The sequence below is a fragment of the Entelurus aequoreus genome, linkage group LG14, assembly GCF_033978785.1.
Source record: "Entelurus aequoreus isolate RoL-2023_Sb linkage group LG14, RoL_Eaeq_v1.1, whole genome shotgun sequence".
NCBI lineage: Eukaryota > Metazoa > Chordata > Actinopteri > Syngnathiformes > Syngnathidae > Entelurus > Entelurus aequoreus.
In genome coordinates, this window is record NC_084744.1 from 8965403 (window position 1) to 8983142 (window position 17740).

Below are 17740 nucleotides of genomic sequence, written 5' to 3' on the forward strand. Positions count from 1 at the left end.
GACTAGGCCGGCATGCGAAGGCAGTGCCTTTAAGGTTTATTGGCGCTCTGTACTTCTCCCTACGTCCGTGTACACAGCGGCGTTTTAAAAAGTCCTAAATTTTACTTTTTGAAACCGATACAGATCATTTCCGATATCACATTTTAAAGCATAGTCCGATATTGGACATCTCTAGTGAAAATATTGCATATTTTGTGTTTTTTTCCATAAAAAAACAGGGTTTTCTTTGACAAAAAGAGCATGCAACTTAAATCTTTAAAACGTTATATTGACAGATAGACCTAATTTTGATCTGGGGATTTAAAACTTGAATAATAATACAAATAATAATACTGAATAATGACACATTTTTAGTATTTTTTTGAGCTGTGGCCTGATTGGAGGCCTAAATGTATATGTTTTGTATACGTATATTGTATTGGTTTTTTAAAATTTAGAAAAATGTGAAAATGGCCCCTGCTTGCTATGATTTTTCAGCCCTCAGTGGGAAAAAGTTTGGACACCCCTGATGTAAATAATCACACTTGCACAGATGACGACGCAATGGGAAAATATCACAACCTTTCTTGTGCCTCTAGAAGCTCCTTTGCTGCTCGCCGGTTCTTGCAGCGAGACGGCCCTGGGAGTAGAGCCCCGCAATGCAGCATCTGTGTGACGCGCACACACACACACACACACACACACACACACACACACACACACACACACACACACACACACACACAGTGAGATGCTGGCATGTGAACGGTTCAGGACGTGGGAGGTAGTTGAAGAAAAAGGCAGAGAAAGAGAAGAGGAGGGAAAGATGGAGGCTGATGGAAGCTGGGGGGGGGGGGGGGGTGTAGTGTGTAGGTGGAAGGACGTTGTTTGGAGGAAGGTAAAGAGGTGGGAAGAAATATCAGGTGGGAGGAAGACTTGAAGGTGAAAAGAAGCGAGGAAATCAGACTAATGACTCACATCAGAGCCAGGAGGAAAAAGGTTTCATAATGAGTCGAGTTGCCTTTATCATTTTATTCATGTCCTCTAAACAGTCAGACTGTCCATCAAGTCAAAGCACTTTGGGAGAATATTTGTTATGGAGGTTCTGTCCCGCATTTTTGTTTTTTTATCAAAGCTTTTTTTTGACACTGAATTTCCATCCATCCATTTTCTACCGCTTGTCCCGTTCTGGGGTGGCGGGGGATGCTGGAGCCTATCTCAGCTGCATTCGGGCGGAAGGCGGAGGTACACCCTGGACAAGTCGCCAGCTCATCGCAGGGCCAACACAGATAGACAGACAACATTCACGTCGCCAATCGACCTATCTCCAGGTGCATGTCTTTGGGAGGTGGGAGGAAGCCGGAGGCAAAAGAAAAATAGTTAAAAATCTGCTTGATTTAAGATTTCACAGCAACGTATCCATCAAAAAGTACATTAAAAATGACAATTGATTTTACAGTCAAATTTACAGTGTATTTACAGCATATTATTGTCAACAGGTAACATTTTGTTGATTGATTTGCCAGATTTGTTCCTATAAAAAACAGTAATACTGTTTTCCTTTTACTGTACTTAGACTTAGACTAGACTTAGACTTCCTTTTTATTGTCATTCAAATTTGAACTTTACAGCACAGATAAGAACAAAATTTTGTTACATAAGCTCATGGTAGTGCAGGATGAAAAAAAAAAGCAATAAGGTGCATATATAAATAAATAAATATATATAAATAATATATACATTTACATATAAAATAAATAAATATATATAAATATATATAAATAAATAAATAGATTACTGCACAGATAAATATATTGCACTTTTTCACATGCGTCCACGTTTATGGATGTATGTTATATTGTCTTTATTATTCCAGCGAGTTACTATGTACTATGATGCACAACTTTTTTTTTTTAATAATACAGTAAAATCTGCGGATTTTTTTTTTTACTGTAAAAGCTAAATTTTTTCTTACAGTGTACGTAAAAAAAGATATAATAATCCAAAGCATATGGGCAAATTGATATAAAACATACTTTCCAAACAATTGTTTTTGTCAAATGAAAAATAGTTAAAAATCAGCTTGATTTAAGATTTCACAGCAACGTATCCATCAAAAAGTACATTAAAAATGACAATCGATTTTACGGTCAAATTTACAGTGTATTTACAGCATATTATTGTCAACAGGTGACATTTTGTTGATTGAGTTGCCAGATTTTTTCCTATAAAAAACAGTAATACTGTTTTCCTTTTACTGTACTTAGACTTAGACTAGACTTAGACTTCCTTTTTATCGTCATTCAAATTTGAACTTTACAGCACAGATAAGAACAACATTTCGTTACATAAGCTCATGGTAGTGCAGGATAAAAAAAAAAGCAATAAGGTGCATATATAAATAAATAAATATATATAAATAATATATAAATATTCCTATAAAATAAATAAATATATATAAATATATATAAATAAATAAATAGATTACTGTACAGATAAATATATTGCACTTTTTCACATGCGTCCACGTTTATGGATGTATGTTATATTGTCTTTATTATTCCAGCGAGTTACTATGTACTATGATGCACAACATTTTTTTTTTTATAATACAGTAAAATCTGCAGATTTTTTTTTTTTACTGTAAAAGCTACATTTTTTCTTACAGTGTACGTAAAAAAGATATAATAATCGAAAGCATATGGGCAAATTGATATAAAACATACTTTCCAAACAATTGTTTTTGTCAAATGAAAAATAGTTAAAAATCAGCTTGACTTAAGATTTCACAGCAACGTATCCATCAAAGTGTACACTAAAAATGTAACTGAATTCATGCGTTTGAAATTTGCGGACAGATTTTTTTTTTTTTTACTGGTCCGCTGGTCTTTATGCCGCTCCCTCTCATCAGGTCCAGGTGCGCTGATGAGGGATGTTTATATATTTCCCTTTCGGTCAACAATTCACATTAATCCTCACAAAGGGTTAAAAAAAAAGTGTTTTTTCGTGTCTTTCTCGCCATCTCCGGGTCTAAGTTGGATGTCAAAGTTGACCAACTTGTGGGTTTATGTCCACAACCTTCTACTCTCCAGGTGAGAGACATGATTTATAATCTACAATTAACTTTCACCAACTCAGAGGCGATGCAGCAGCTCAATATGTCAATATAGGAGCATGAGCTAGTTAGCTCTCTAAAAGTAGCTGTGGAGGGGGGGCGTGGTCTGGGGGCCTGCCGCAGAGCGGGGTGTGTAAAGACTGGCCTCGAAGCACAGCTGGCAGGTGATTGGATTACCCAGCTGGGGCTGATCATCCAATCACCTGCCATGCTTATTAGCAGCAGCCGGACCGAGACACAGTAGTTGGAGTTGGAGTTTGAGCCCGAGCCCACGCCGCAAGAGGAAGAGCAGCCGAAAGACTGAAAAGTTGCTGAAAAGAGTGCTGACCTGGCGCGTGTGCGCACATGGAAAACTTTGTTACACCAGACTACCAAGCTCACGAGAAGATCTTTGGGGTCAGGAGAACCCACAGGAGGGCAACTTCTACAGTAGCACTTATAATAACAATATAGCTAATACTTGTTGACAATCAGGTCACGACATGTAAAAGGAGTATTGTTGGCACTTTATGGGCGCAGTAGTGTACTCTCATTAGCTGCACTGTTAGCTCCCTTGTACTTGCAGTATTTTACGATTTAGAATGCATACAAAAAGAAACACGTGTTCCTGTTCCCGTCTTAAATAAGGATTGTGAATGATAGGCAACATTGTAAAAAAGAGGTTCAAGTACATACAAGTGCATGGTCTGTAACATGTAGCCTGCACAATCTGCAAGACCCGTGTCACGTGACTGCAAACTTGACACCTCATTGGCTGGTTATGACGCTCCACCTATTGCTTCAGTAACGTTTGCTGTGGTCTGGAACAACATGGCGCACAAACAACTATCAGAAATGCAGCCAATATTACATACAGATAATGTGTCATGAGACATGCAAATATAAATTAAATACACAAAGGACATAAGTCAAAGAAATTAAAAATATACTTACAAACGAGGCATAATGATGCACATGCAGCTATCCTAAATACCATGTTAGCATGGATTAGCTTGCACTGACCAAATCTGCCTGATTAGCACGCCACACAAGTCAATAACATCAACAAAGCTCACCTTTGTGCATTCACGCACAGTATAAAACTTTTAGTGGACAAAATGAGACAAAGGACTGGCATAAAACACTTTCTGTGGCAGCGTCGGAGAAAGTTGTACATGTAAACAAACTGCGGTGAGTAAATTAGTAGGACAAAACGGCGCTCGCCAAATACTCTCATCAGTGAAACATGTTTATAATAAACAGTGGGATTTCTAACAATTAGGAAGGTTTGTGTATATTAAAACAAAAATATTTATATATTTTTCCTCATATTTTTCCATTTTCATACATTTTTTAAAAAGCTCCAGGGAGCCACTAGAATGCGGCTCTTTAGCGCAGCTGGTTCCCTACCCCCCGCACTAGAGGCACACCTATCACTGCTCTATTTAAACAAACTGATTTTTTAAACATACACAATTCGCTCACAATCATTTATTTAATGAAATGTATTTTATTTATTGAATTTAAAAAAATCAGTTACATGTACTCTCAGCAGGGTCCTTGAGGGTGCATGGGAGTTTGCCCAACCAGTGCTTTGTGGCCTCGGGATCCCCCGGGAAGAGCTGGACAAAGTAGCTGGGGAGAGGGAAGTCTGGGCTTCCCTGCTTAGGCTGCTGCCCCCGCAACCCGACCTCTGATAAGCGGAAGAAGATGGATGGATGGACAGATACATAAATTTAGTGTCCACAAAAAAATTTCAAATTAACATCCACATTCTTTTAAAGTGTATATGTTGTACTGTGATTAGCACTAGAGGTGCACCAAAAAATCGATTTACATCTAAATCGCAATTTTTATTCATCCTGATTCTAAACCGATTCGGAATTCCATCCATCCATCCATCCATTTTCTACCGCGTGTCCCTTCTGGGGTTGTGGGGGGCGCTGGAGTCTATCTCAGCTACATTCGGGCGGAAGGCAGGGTACACCCTGGACAAGTCGTCATTTTCATTGAAAAAATATTTCTGAAGAGTAATTTAAAAAAATAAAACATGTTTTTGGGGCATCTCCATGCAACCAAAAGGAGCTGTTAATAACCTGTAACCAGTTTTGACAAAGTTTCGTTATAATTATTATGTTTAACAATTAGAGGTGTCCGATAATGGCTTTTTTGATGATGTTCCGATATTGTCCAACTCTTAATTACAGATTCCGATATCAACCGATACCGATACATACAGTGGTGGAATTAACACATTATTATGCCTACTTTTGTTGTGATGCCCCGCTGGATGCATTAAACAATGTAACAAGGTTTTACAAAATAAATCAACTCAAGTTATGGAAAAAAGTGCCAACAACATATTTATTATTGAAGTCACAAAGTGCATTATTTTTTTTAACATGCCTCAAAACAGCAGCTTGGAATTTGGGACATGCTCTCCCTGAGAGAGCATGAGGAGGTTGAGGGGGGTGGGGTTTTTAGGGGTAGCGGGGGGGGTGTATATTGTAGCATCCTGGAAGAGTTAGTGCTGCAAGGGGTTCTGGGTATTTGTTCTGTTGTGTTTATGTTGTGTTACGGTGCGGATGTTCTCTCGAAATGTGTTTGTCATTCTTGTTTGGTGTGGGTTCACAGTGTGGCGTATATTTGTAACAGTGTTAAAGTTCTTTATACGGTCCACCCTCAGTGTGACCTGTATGGCTGTTGACCAAGTATGCGTTGCATTCACTTGTGTGTGTGAAAAGCCGTAGATATTATGTGATTGGGCCGGCACGCAAAGGCAGTGCCTTTAAGGTTTATTGGCGCTCTGTACTTCTCCCTACGTCCGTGTACACAGCGGCGTTTTAAAAAGTCATACATTTTACTTTTTGAAACCGATACCGATAATTTCCGATATCACATTTTAAGGCATTTATCGGCCGATAATATCGGCAGTCCGATATTATCGGACATCTCTATTAACAATAAATCTGTTTGAATAGAGAATGGATTGGTCACCCCTGAATGGGCATCAACTGGAAAGATTGACACCACTAATTAGCACATTCAATCAGTTTTACTGTCACTTCCCTCCAGACTTGGTAGAGCTGCAGTCCATCACTCTCATGTGTTGACTCCATCCCCCCGTCAATTACCCTTAAGGTGCCTTTCCAACCTCCTGCAGCAGCAGCAGCCTGCACGTCGTTAGTGTCTGTGATGTCCCGCAGCAAGTTGCGGTCTTTGAACGCACCTCCAAGGCTTCTTAAAGGCCAGGGACCTCCCCCAAGGCTTTACCTGCGGCTCGCAGTTGAGTCGGTGACTTAACAGCTGAGCGTACTCCACTTTAAGGCCTAATGAGAAACAAATGTTTGTCTTTAATCCTCCTCAGCTGCAATTCTCTGCGCTAAACCCACCTCGGAGGCTTTTTCCGTTCCATAGCCGGAGCACATTTGCGGTGCTCCCAAATGTGCAGGCTGGATCACGTCCAGGTGAAACCTTGTCTGGCCTTACTGCACGCACACACAGCAAGTATCTCCTGTTTGGGTGTGCCAGACATACACTATATTGCCAAAAGTATTTGGCCACCTGCCTTGACTCACATATCAACTTGACGTCTCCGTTCTGATTCATCCCAAAGGTGTTCTATCGGGTTCAGGTCAGGACTCTGTGCAGGCCAGTCAAGTTCATCCACACCAGACTCTGTCATCCAGGTCTTTATGGACCTTGCTTTGTGCACGGGTGCACAGTCATGTAGGAAGAGGAAGGGTCCCGCTCCAAACTGTTCCCACAAGGTTGGGAGCATGGAATTGTTCAAAATGTTTTGGTATCCTGGAGCATTTAAAGTTCCTTTCACTGGAACTAAGGGGCCAAGCCCGACTCCTGAAAAACCAACCCCACACCCTAATTCCTCCTCCACCAAATTTCACACTCGGCACAATGCAGTCCGAAATGTAGCGTTCTCCTGGCAACCTCCAAACCCAGACTGGTGCATCAGATTGCCAGATGGAAAAGTGTGATTCATCAGTCCAGAGAAGGCGTCTCCACTGCTCTAGAGTCCAGTGGTGACGTGCTTTACACCACTGCATCCCACACTTTGCATTGGACTTGGTGATGTATGGCTTAGATGCAGCTGCTCGGCCATGAAGCTCTCTGTGTACTGTACGTGGGCTAATTGGAAGGTCACATGAAGTTTGGAGCTCTGTAGCAACTGACTGTGCAGAAAGTCTTTGCAAATGACCCCCCTCTGTCAGTTTACGTGGCCTACCACTCCGTAGCTGAGTTGCTGTTGTCCCCCAAACTCTTCAACTCTACGCTGACTTATGCTAACGTTTATTTAGGATTTAGAATGCATAAAACAAAGAAAACGATGTGTTCTTGTCTTGATGATTATAAATTATAGACAGCATTCCGTTTTTATTTACCCTTTACACAACGTGCCAACTTCACAGGTTTTGGGGTTTGTATAATGAATTAAAACATGTACTATACGGCCTTTGAAAAATACTGTTTTGTTTTTTTTAATGGACATGATAGCTCTTTAAGTTTGCCATGATTAGTAGTCTTGTTGTTGTTGTTGGAGGAAAAAGTGAACGTTATTAAATAAATACAAAATGAATACGCCGCCATATGCTTAAAATGATCAAAATATGTAAATATTACATGTTATTATGAATGTTACTAGATCCTACATATATACTTAGTGTGCATATAAAACCTTGATGGAGATTTTTGGATGTTTTTTAGAGCACTTTATAGGTGGAATAGAGCAACTTCCATTTACTCTGTTGTTAGCTGACTTTTGCTAACATTTATTTACGATTTAGAATACATAAAAAAAAAGAAAAATATGTGTTTTTGTCTTGAAGATTATAAATTATAGACAGCATTCCGTTTTTATTTACAATTTACACAACGTGCCAACTTCCACTGGTTTTGGGGTTTGTATAATGAATTAAAACATGTACTATACTGCCTTTGAAAAATACTGTTTTTTTATAGACATAATAGCTCTTTAAGTCTGCCATGATTAGTAGTCTTGTTGTTGTTGAAGGAAAAAGTGAACGTTATTAAATAAATACGAAATTAACACGCCGCCATATGCTTAAAATGATCAAAATATGTAAATATTACATGTTATTATGAATGTTACTAGATACTAGATGTATACTTAGTGTGTATATAAAACCTTGATGGAGGTTTTTGGATGTTTTTTAGAGCGCTTTACAGGTGGAATAGAGCAACTTCCATTTACTCTGTTGTTAGCTGACTTTTGCTGACGTTTATTTACGGTTTAGAATGCATAAAGCAAAGAAAACGATGTGTTCTTGTCTTGTTGATTATAAATTATAGCCAGCATTCCGTTTTTATTTACCCTTTACACAACGTGCCAACTTCACTGGTTTTGGGGTTTGTATAATGAATTAAAACATGTACTATACTGCCTTTGAAAAATACTGTTGTTTTTATAGACATGATAGCTCTTTAAGTCTGCCATGATTAGTAGTCTTGTTGTTGTTGGAGGAAAAAGTGAACGTTATTAAATAAATACGAAATGAACACGCCGCCATATGCTTGAAATGATCAAAATATGTAAATATTACATGTTATTATGAATGTTACTAGATACTAGATGTATACTTAGTGTGTATATAAAACCTTGATGGAGGTTTTTGGATGTTTTTTAGAGCGCTTTATAGGTGGAATAGAGCAACTTCCATTTACTCTGTTAGCTGACTTTTGCTGACGTTTATTTACGGTTTAGAATGCATAAAGCAAAGAAAACAATGTGTTCTTGTCTTGTTGATTATAAATTATAGCCAGCATTCCGTTTTTATTTACCCTTTACACAACGTGCCAACTTCACAGGTTTTGGGGTTTGTATAATGAATTAAAACATGTACTATACTGCCTTTGAAAAATACTGTTTTTTTTATAGACATAATAGCTCTTTAAGTCTGCCATGATTAGTAGTCTTGTTGTTGTTGAAGGAAAAAGTGAACGTTATTAAATAAATACGAAATTAATACGCCGCCATATGCTTAAAATGATCAAAATATGTAAATATTACATGTTATTATGAATGTTACTAGATCCTACATATATACTTAGTGTGCATATAAAACCTTGATGGAGGTGTTTGGATGTTTTTTTAGAGCACTTTATAGGTGGAATAGAGCAACTTCCATTTACTCTGTTGTTAGCTGACTTTTGCTAACATTTATTTACGATTTAGAATGCATAAAAAAAAAAGAAAAATATGTGTTCTTGTCTTGATGATTATAAATTATAGACAGCATTCCGTTTTTATTTACCATTTACACAACGTGCCAACTTCACTGGTTTTGGGGTTTGTATAATGAATTAAAACATGTACTATACTGCCTTTGAAAAATACTGTTTTTTATAGACATGATAGCTCTTTAAGTCTGCCATGATTAGTAGTCTTGTTGTTGTTGTTGGAGGAAAAAGTGAACGTTATTAAATAAATACGAAATTAACACGCCGCCATATGCTTGAAATGATCAAAATATGTAAATATTACATGTTATTATGAATGTTACTAGATACTAGATGTATACTTAGTGTGTATATAAAACCTTGATGGAGGTTTTTGGATGTTTTTTAGAGCACTTTACAGGTGGAATAGAGCAACTTCCATTTACTCTGTTAGCTGACTTTTGCTGACGTTTATTTACGGTTTAGAATGCATAAAGCAAAGAAAACGATGTGTTCTTGTCTTGTTGATTATAAATTATAGACAGCATTCCGTTTTTATTTACCATTTACACAACGTGCCAACTTCACTGGTTTTGGGGTTTGTATAATGAATTAAAACATGTACTATACTGCCTTTGAAAAATACTGTTTTTTTTATAGACATAATAGCTCTTTAAGTCTGCCATGATTAGTAGTCTTGTTGTTGTTGTTGGAGGAAAAAGTGAACGTTATTAAATAAATACGAAATGAATACGCCGCCATATGCTTAAAATGATCAAAATATGTAAATATTACATGTTATTATGAATGTTACTAGATACTAGATGTATACTTAGTGTGCATATAAAACCTTGATGGAGGTTTTTGGATGTTTTTTAGAGCACTTTATAGGTGGAATAGAGCAACTTCCATTTACTCTGTTGTTAGCTGACTTTTGCTAACATTTATTTACGATTTAGAATGCATAAAAAAAAAGAAAAATATGTGTTCTTGTCTTGATGATTATAAATTATAGACAGCATTCCGTTTTTATTTACCATTTACACAACGTGCCAACTTCACTGGTTTTGGGGTTTGTATAATGAATTAAAACATGTACTATACTGCCTTTGAAAAATACTGTTTTTTATAGACATGATAGCTCTTTAAGGCTGCCATGATTAGTAGTCTTGTTGTTGTTGTTGGAGGAAAAAGTGAACGTTATTAAATAAATACGAAATTAACACGCCGCCATATGCTTGAAATGATCAAAATATGTAAATATTACATGTTATTATGAATGTTACTAGATACTAGATGTATACTTAGTGTGTATATAAAACCTTGATGGAGGTTTTTGGATGTTTTTTAGAGCACTTTACAGGTGGAATAGAGCAACTTCCATTTACTTTATTGTTAGCTGACTTTTGCTGACGTTTATTTACGGTTTAGAATGCATAAAGCAAAGAAAACGATGTGTTCTTGTCTTGTTGATTATAAATTATAGACAGCATTCCGTTTTTATTTACCATTTACACAACGTGCCAACTTCACTGGTTTTGGGGTTTGTATAATGAATTAAAACATGTACTATACTGCCTTTGAAAAATACTGTTTTTTTTATAGACATGATAGCTCTTTAAGTCTGCCATGATTAGTAGTCTTGTTGTTGTTGAAGGAAAAAGTGAACGTTATTAAATAAATACGAAATTAATACGCCGCCATATGCTTGAAATGATCAAAATATGTAAATATTACATGTTATTATGAATGTTACTAGATACTAGATGTATACTTAGTGTGTATATAAAACCTTGATGGAGGTTTTTGGATGTTTTTTAGAGCGCTTTACAGGTGGAATAGAGCAACTTCCATTTACTCTGTTGTTAGCTGACTTTTGCTGACGTTTATTTACGGTTTAGAATGCATAAAGCAAAGAAAACGATGTGTTCTTGTCTTGTTGATTATAAATTATAGCCAGCATTCCGTTTTTATTTACCCTTTACACAACGTGCCAACTTCACTGGTTTTGGGGTTTGTATAATGAATTAAAACATGTACTATACTGCCTTTGAAAAATACAGTTTTTTTTATAGACATAATTGCTCTTTAAGTCTGCCATGATTAGTAGTCTTGTTGTTGTTGTTGGAGGAAAAAGTGAACGTTATTAAATAAATACGAAATGAATACGCCGCCATATGCTTAAAATGATCAAAATATGTAAATATTACATGTTATTATGAATGTTACTAGATACTAGATGTATACTTAGTGTGCATATAAAACCTTGATGGAGGTTTTTGGATGTTTTTAGAGCACTTTATAGGTGGAATAGAGCAACTTCCATTTACTCTGTTGTTAGCTGACTTTTGCTAACATTTATTTACGATTTAGAATGCATAAAAAAAACGAAAAATATGTGTTCTTGTCTTGATGATTATAAATTATAGACAGCATTCCGTTTTTATTTACAATTTACACAACGTGCCAACTTCACTGGTTTTGGGGTTTGTATAATGAATTAAAACATGTACTATACTGCCTTTGAAAAATACTGTTTTTTATAGACATGATAGCTCTTTAAGTCTGCCATGATTCGTAGTCTTGTTGTTGTTGTTGGAGGAAAAAGTGAACGTTATTAAATAAATACGAAATTAATACGCCGCCATATGCTTGAAATGATCAAAATATGTAAATATTACATGTTATTATGAATGTTACTAGATACTAGATGTATACTGAGTGTGTATATAAAACCTTGATGGAGGTTTTTGGATGTTTTTTAGAGCACTTTACAGGTGGAATAGAGCAACTTCCATTTACTCTGTTGTTAGCTGACTTTTGCTGACGTTTATTTACGGTTTAGAATGCATAAAGCAAAGAAAACGATGTGTTCTTGTCTTGTTGATTATAAATTATAGCCAGCATTCCGTTTTTATTTACCCTTTACACAACGTGCCAACTTCACAGGTTTTGGGGTTTGTATAATGAATTAAAACATGTACTATACTGCCTTTGAAAAATACTGTTTTTTTTATAGACATAATAGCTCTTTAAGTCTGCCATGATTAGTAGTCTTGTTGTTGTTGTTGGAGGAAAAAGTGAACGTTATTAAATAAATACGAAATGAATACGCCGCCATATGCTTAAAATGATCAAAATATGTAAATATTACATGTTATTATGAATGTTACTAGATACTAGATGTATACTTAGTGTGCATATAAAACCTTGATGGAGGTTTTTGGATGTTTTTTAGAGCACTTTATAGGTGGAATAGAGCAACTTCCATTTACTCTGTTGTTAGCTGACTTTTGCTAACATTTATTTACGATTTAGAATGCATAAAAAAAAAGAAAAATATGTGTTCTTGTCTTGATGATTATAAATTATAGACAGCATTCCGTTTTTATTTACCATTTACACAACGTGCCAACTTCACTGGTTTTGGGGTTTGTATAATGAATTAAAACATGTACTATACTGCCTTTGAAAAATACTGTTTTTTATAGACATGATAGCTCTTTAAGTCTGCCATGATTAGTAGTCTTGTTGTTGTTGTTGGAGGAAAAAGTGAACGTTATTAAATAAATACGAAATTAACACGCCGCCATATGCTTGAAATGATCAAAATATGTAAATATTACATGTTATTATGAATGTTACTAGATACTAGATGTATACTGAGTGTGTATATAAAACCTTGATGGAGGTTTTTGGATGTTTTTTAGAGCACTTTACAGGTGGAATAGAGCAACTTCCATTTACTTTATTGTTAGCTGACTTTTGCTGACGTTTATTTACGGTTTAGAATGCATAAAGCAAAGAAAACGATGTGTTCTTGTCTTGTTGATTATAAATTATAGACAGCATTCCGTTTTTATTTACCATTTACACAACGTGCCAACTTCACTGGTTTTGGGGTTTGTATAATGAATTAAAACATGTACTATACTGCCTTTGAAAAATACTGTTTTTTATAGACATGATAGCTCTTTAAGTCTGCCATGATTAGTAGTCTTGTTGTTGTTGAAGGAAAAAGTGAACGTTATTAAATAAATACGAAATTAATACGCCGCCATATGCTTGAAATGATCAAAATATGTAAATATTACATGTTATTATGAATGTTACTAGATACTAGATGTATACTTAGTGTGTATATAAAACCTTGATGGAGGTTTTTGGATGTTTTTTAGAGCGCTTTACAGGTGGAATAGAGCAACTTCCATTTACTCTGTTGTTAGCTGACTTTTGCTGACGTTTATTTACGGTTTAGAATGCATAAAGCAAAGAAAACGATGTGTTCTTGTCTTGTTGATTATAAATTATAGCCAGCATTCCGTTTTTATTTACCCTTTACACAACGTGCCAACTTCACTGGTTTTGGGGTTTGTATAATGAATTAAAACATGTACTATACTGCCTTTGAAAAATACAGTTTTTTTTATAGACATAATTGCTCTTTAAGTCTGCCATGATTAGTAGTCTTGTTGTTGTTGTTGGAGGAAAAAGTGAACGTTATTAAATAAATACGAAATGAATACGCCGCCATATGCTTAAAATGATCAAAATATGTAAATATTACATGTTATTATGAATGTTACTAGATACTAGATGTATACTTAGTGTGCATATAAAACCTTGATGGAGGTTTTTGGATGTTTTTAGAGCACTTTATAGGTGGAATAGAGCAACTTCCATTTACTCTGTTGTTAGCTGACTTTTGCTAACATTTATTTACGATTTAGAATGCATAAAAAAAAAGAAAAATATGTGTTCTTGTCTTGATGATTATAAATTATAGACAGCATTCCGTTTTTATTTACAATTTACACAACGTGCCAACTTCACTGGTTTTGGGGTTTGTATAATGAATTAAAACATGTACTATACTGCCTTTGAAAAATACTGTTTTTTTATAGACATGATAGCTCTTTAAGTCTGCCATGATTAGTAGTCTTGTTGTTGTTGTTGGAGGAAAAAGTGAACGTTATTAAATAAATACGAAATTAACACGCCGCCATATGCTTGAAATGATCAAAATATGTAAATATTACATGTTATTATGAATGTTACTAGATACTAGATGTATACTGAGTGTGTATATAAAACCTTGATGGAGGTTTTTGGATGTTTTTTAGAGCACTTTACAGGTGGAATAGAGCAACTTCCATTTACTCTGTTAGCTGACTTTTGCTAACGTTCATTTACAATTTAGAATGCATAAAGCAAAGAAAACGATGTGTTCTTGTCTTGTTGATTATAAATTATAGACAGCATTCCGTTTTTATTTACCATTTACACAACGTGCCAACTTCACTGGTTTTGGGGTTTGTATAATGAATTAAAACATGTACTATACTGCCTTTGAAAAATACAGTTTTTTTTATAGACATAATTGCTCTTTAAGTCTGCCATGATTAGTAGTCTTGTTGTTGTTGTTGGAGGAAAAAGTGAACGTTATTAAATAAATACGAAATGAATACGCCGCCATATGCTTAAAATGATCAAAATATGTAAATATTACATGTTATTATGAATGTTACTAGATACTAGATGTATACTTAGTGTGCATATAAAACCTTGATGGAGGTTTTTGGATGTTTTTTAGAGCACTTTATAGGTGGAATAGAGCAACTTCCATTTACTCTGTTGTTAGCTGACTTTTGCTAACATTTATTTACGATTTAGAATGCAGAAAAAAAAAGAAAAATATGTGTTCTTGTCTTGATGATTATAAATTATAGACAGCATTCCGTTTTTATTTACCCTTTACACAACGTGCCAACTTCACTGGTTTTGGGGTTTGTATAATGAATTAAAACATGTACTATACTGCCTTTGAAAAATACTGTTTTTTTTATAGACATGATAGCTCTTTAAGTTTGCCATGATTAGTAGTCTTGTTGTTGTTGGAGGAAAAAGTGAACGTTATTAAATAAATACGAAATTAATACGCCGCCATATGCTTAAAATGATCAAAATATGTAAATATTACATGTTATTATGAATGTTACTAGATCCTACATATATACTTAGTGTGCATATAAAACTTTGATGGAGGTTTTTGGATGTTTTTTAGAGCACTTTATAGGTGGAATAGAGCAACTTCCATTTACTCTGTTGTTAGCTGACTTTTGCTAACATTTATTTACGATTTAGAATGCATAAAAAAAAAAGAAAAAATATGTGTTCTTGTCTCGATGATTATAAATTATAGACAGCATTCCGTTTTTATTTACCATTTACACAATGTGCCAACTTCACAGGTTTTGGGGTTTGTATAATGAATTAAAACATGTACTATACTGCCTTTGAAAAATACTGTTTTTTTTATAGAAATAATAGCTCTTCAAGTCTGCCATGATTAGTAGTCTTGTTGTTGTTGGAGGAAAAAGTGAACGTTATTAAATAAATACGAAATTAACACGCCGCCATATGCTTGAAATGATCAAAATATGTAAATATTACATGTTATTATGAATGTTACTAGATACTAGATGTATACTTAGTGTGCATATAAAACCTTGATGGAGGTTTTTGGATGTTTTTTAGAGCACTTTATAGGTGGAATAGAGCAACTTCCATTTACTCTGTTGTTAGCTGACTTTTGCTAACATTTATTTACGATTTAGAATGCATTAAAAAAAAATATATATATGTTTTCTTGTCTTGACGATTATAAATTATAGCCAGCATTCCGTTTTTATTTACCATTTACACAACGTGCCAACTTCACAGGTTTTGGGGTTTGTATAATGAATTAAAACATGTACTATACTGCCTTTGAAAAATACTGTTTTTTTTATAGAAATAATAGCTCTTCAAGTCTGCCATGATTAGTAGTCTTGTTGTTGTTGGAGGAAAAAGTGAACGTTATTAAATAAATACGAAATTAACACGCCGCCATATGCTTGAAATGATCAAAATATGTAAATATTACATGTTATTATGAATGTTACTAGATACTAGATGTATACTTAGTGTGTATATAAAACCTTGATGGAGGTTTTTGGATGTTTTTTAGAGCGCTTTACAGGTGGAATAGAGCAACTTCCATTTACTCTGTTGTTAGCTGACTTTTGCTGACGTTTATTTACGGTTTAGAATGCATAAAGCAAAGAAAAATATGTGTTCTTGTCTTGATGATTATAAATTATAGACAGCATTCCGTTTTTATTTACCATTTACACAACGTGCCAACTTCACTGGTTTTGGGGTTTGTATAATGAATTAAAACATGTACTATACTGCCTTTGAAAAATACTGTTTTTTTTTTAATGGACATGATAGCTCTTTAAGTCTGCCATGATTAGTAGTCTTGTTGTTTTTGTTGAAGGAAAAAGTGAACTTTATTAAATAAATACAAAATGAATACGCCGCCATATGCTTAAAATGATCAAAATATGTAAATATTACATGTTATTATGAATGTTACTAGATCCTACATATATACTTAGTGTGCATATAAAACCTTGATGGAGGTTTTTGGATGTTTTTTAGAGCACTTTATAGGTGGAATAGAGCAACTTCCATTTACTCTGTTGTTAGCTGACTTTTGCTAACATTTATTTACGATTTAGAATGCATAAAAAAAAAGAAAAATACGTGTTCTTGTCTTGATGATTATAAATTATAGACAGCCTTCCGTTTTTATTTACAATTTACACAACGTGCCAACTTCACTGGTTTTGGGGTTTGTATAATGAATTAAAACATGTACTATACTGCCTTTGAAAAATACTGTTTTTTTTATAGACATAATAGCTCTTTAAGTCTGCCATGATTAGTAGTCTTGTTGTTGTTGGAGGAAAAAGTGAACGTTATTAAATAAATACGAAATTAATACGCCGCCATATGCTTAAAATGATCAAAATATGTAAATATTACATGTTATTATGAATGTTACTTGATCCTACATGTATACTTAGTGTGTATATAAAACCTTGATGGAGGTTTTTGGATGTTTTTTAGAGCACTTTATAGGTGGAATAGAGCAACTTCCATTTACTCTGTTGTTAGCTTACTTTTGCTAACATTTATTTACGATTTAGAATGCATAAAAAAAAAGAAAAATATGTGTTCTTGTCTTGATGATTATAAATTATAGACAGCATTCCGTTTTTATTTACCATTTACACAATGTGCCAACTTCACAGGTTTTGGGGTTTGTATAATGAATTAAAACATGTACTATACTGCCTTTGAAAAATACTGTTTTTTTTATAGACATGATAGCTCTTTAAGTCTGCCATGATTAGTAGTCTTGTTGTTTTTGTTGAAGGAAAAAGTGAACGTTATTAAATAAATACAAAATGAATACGCCGCCATATGCTTAAAATGATCAAAATATGTAAATATTACATGTTATTATGAATGTTACTAGATACTAGATGTATACTTAGTGTGTATATAAAACCTTGATGGAGGTTTTTGGATGTTTTTTAGAGCACTTTATAGGTGGAATAGAGCAACTTCCATTTACTTTAT

The 17740-nt window shown here is 34.6% G+C and overlaps 1 protein-coding gene across 7 annotated transcripts in view; it reads left to right on the forward strand.

Moving 5' to 3' along the window:
- Positions 1 to 17740, forward strand: part of map2 (microtubule-associated protein 2) — a 256627-nt gene that overhangs the window by 121316 nt on the left and 117571 nt on the right. The gene's annotated exons all lie outside the window — the stretch shown is intronic.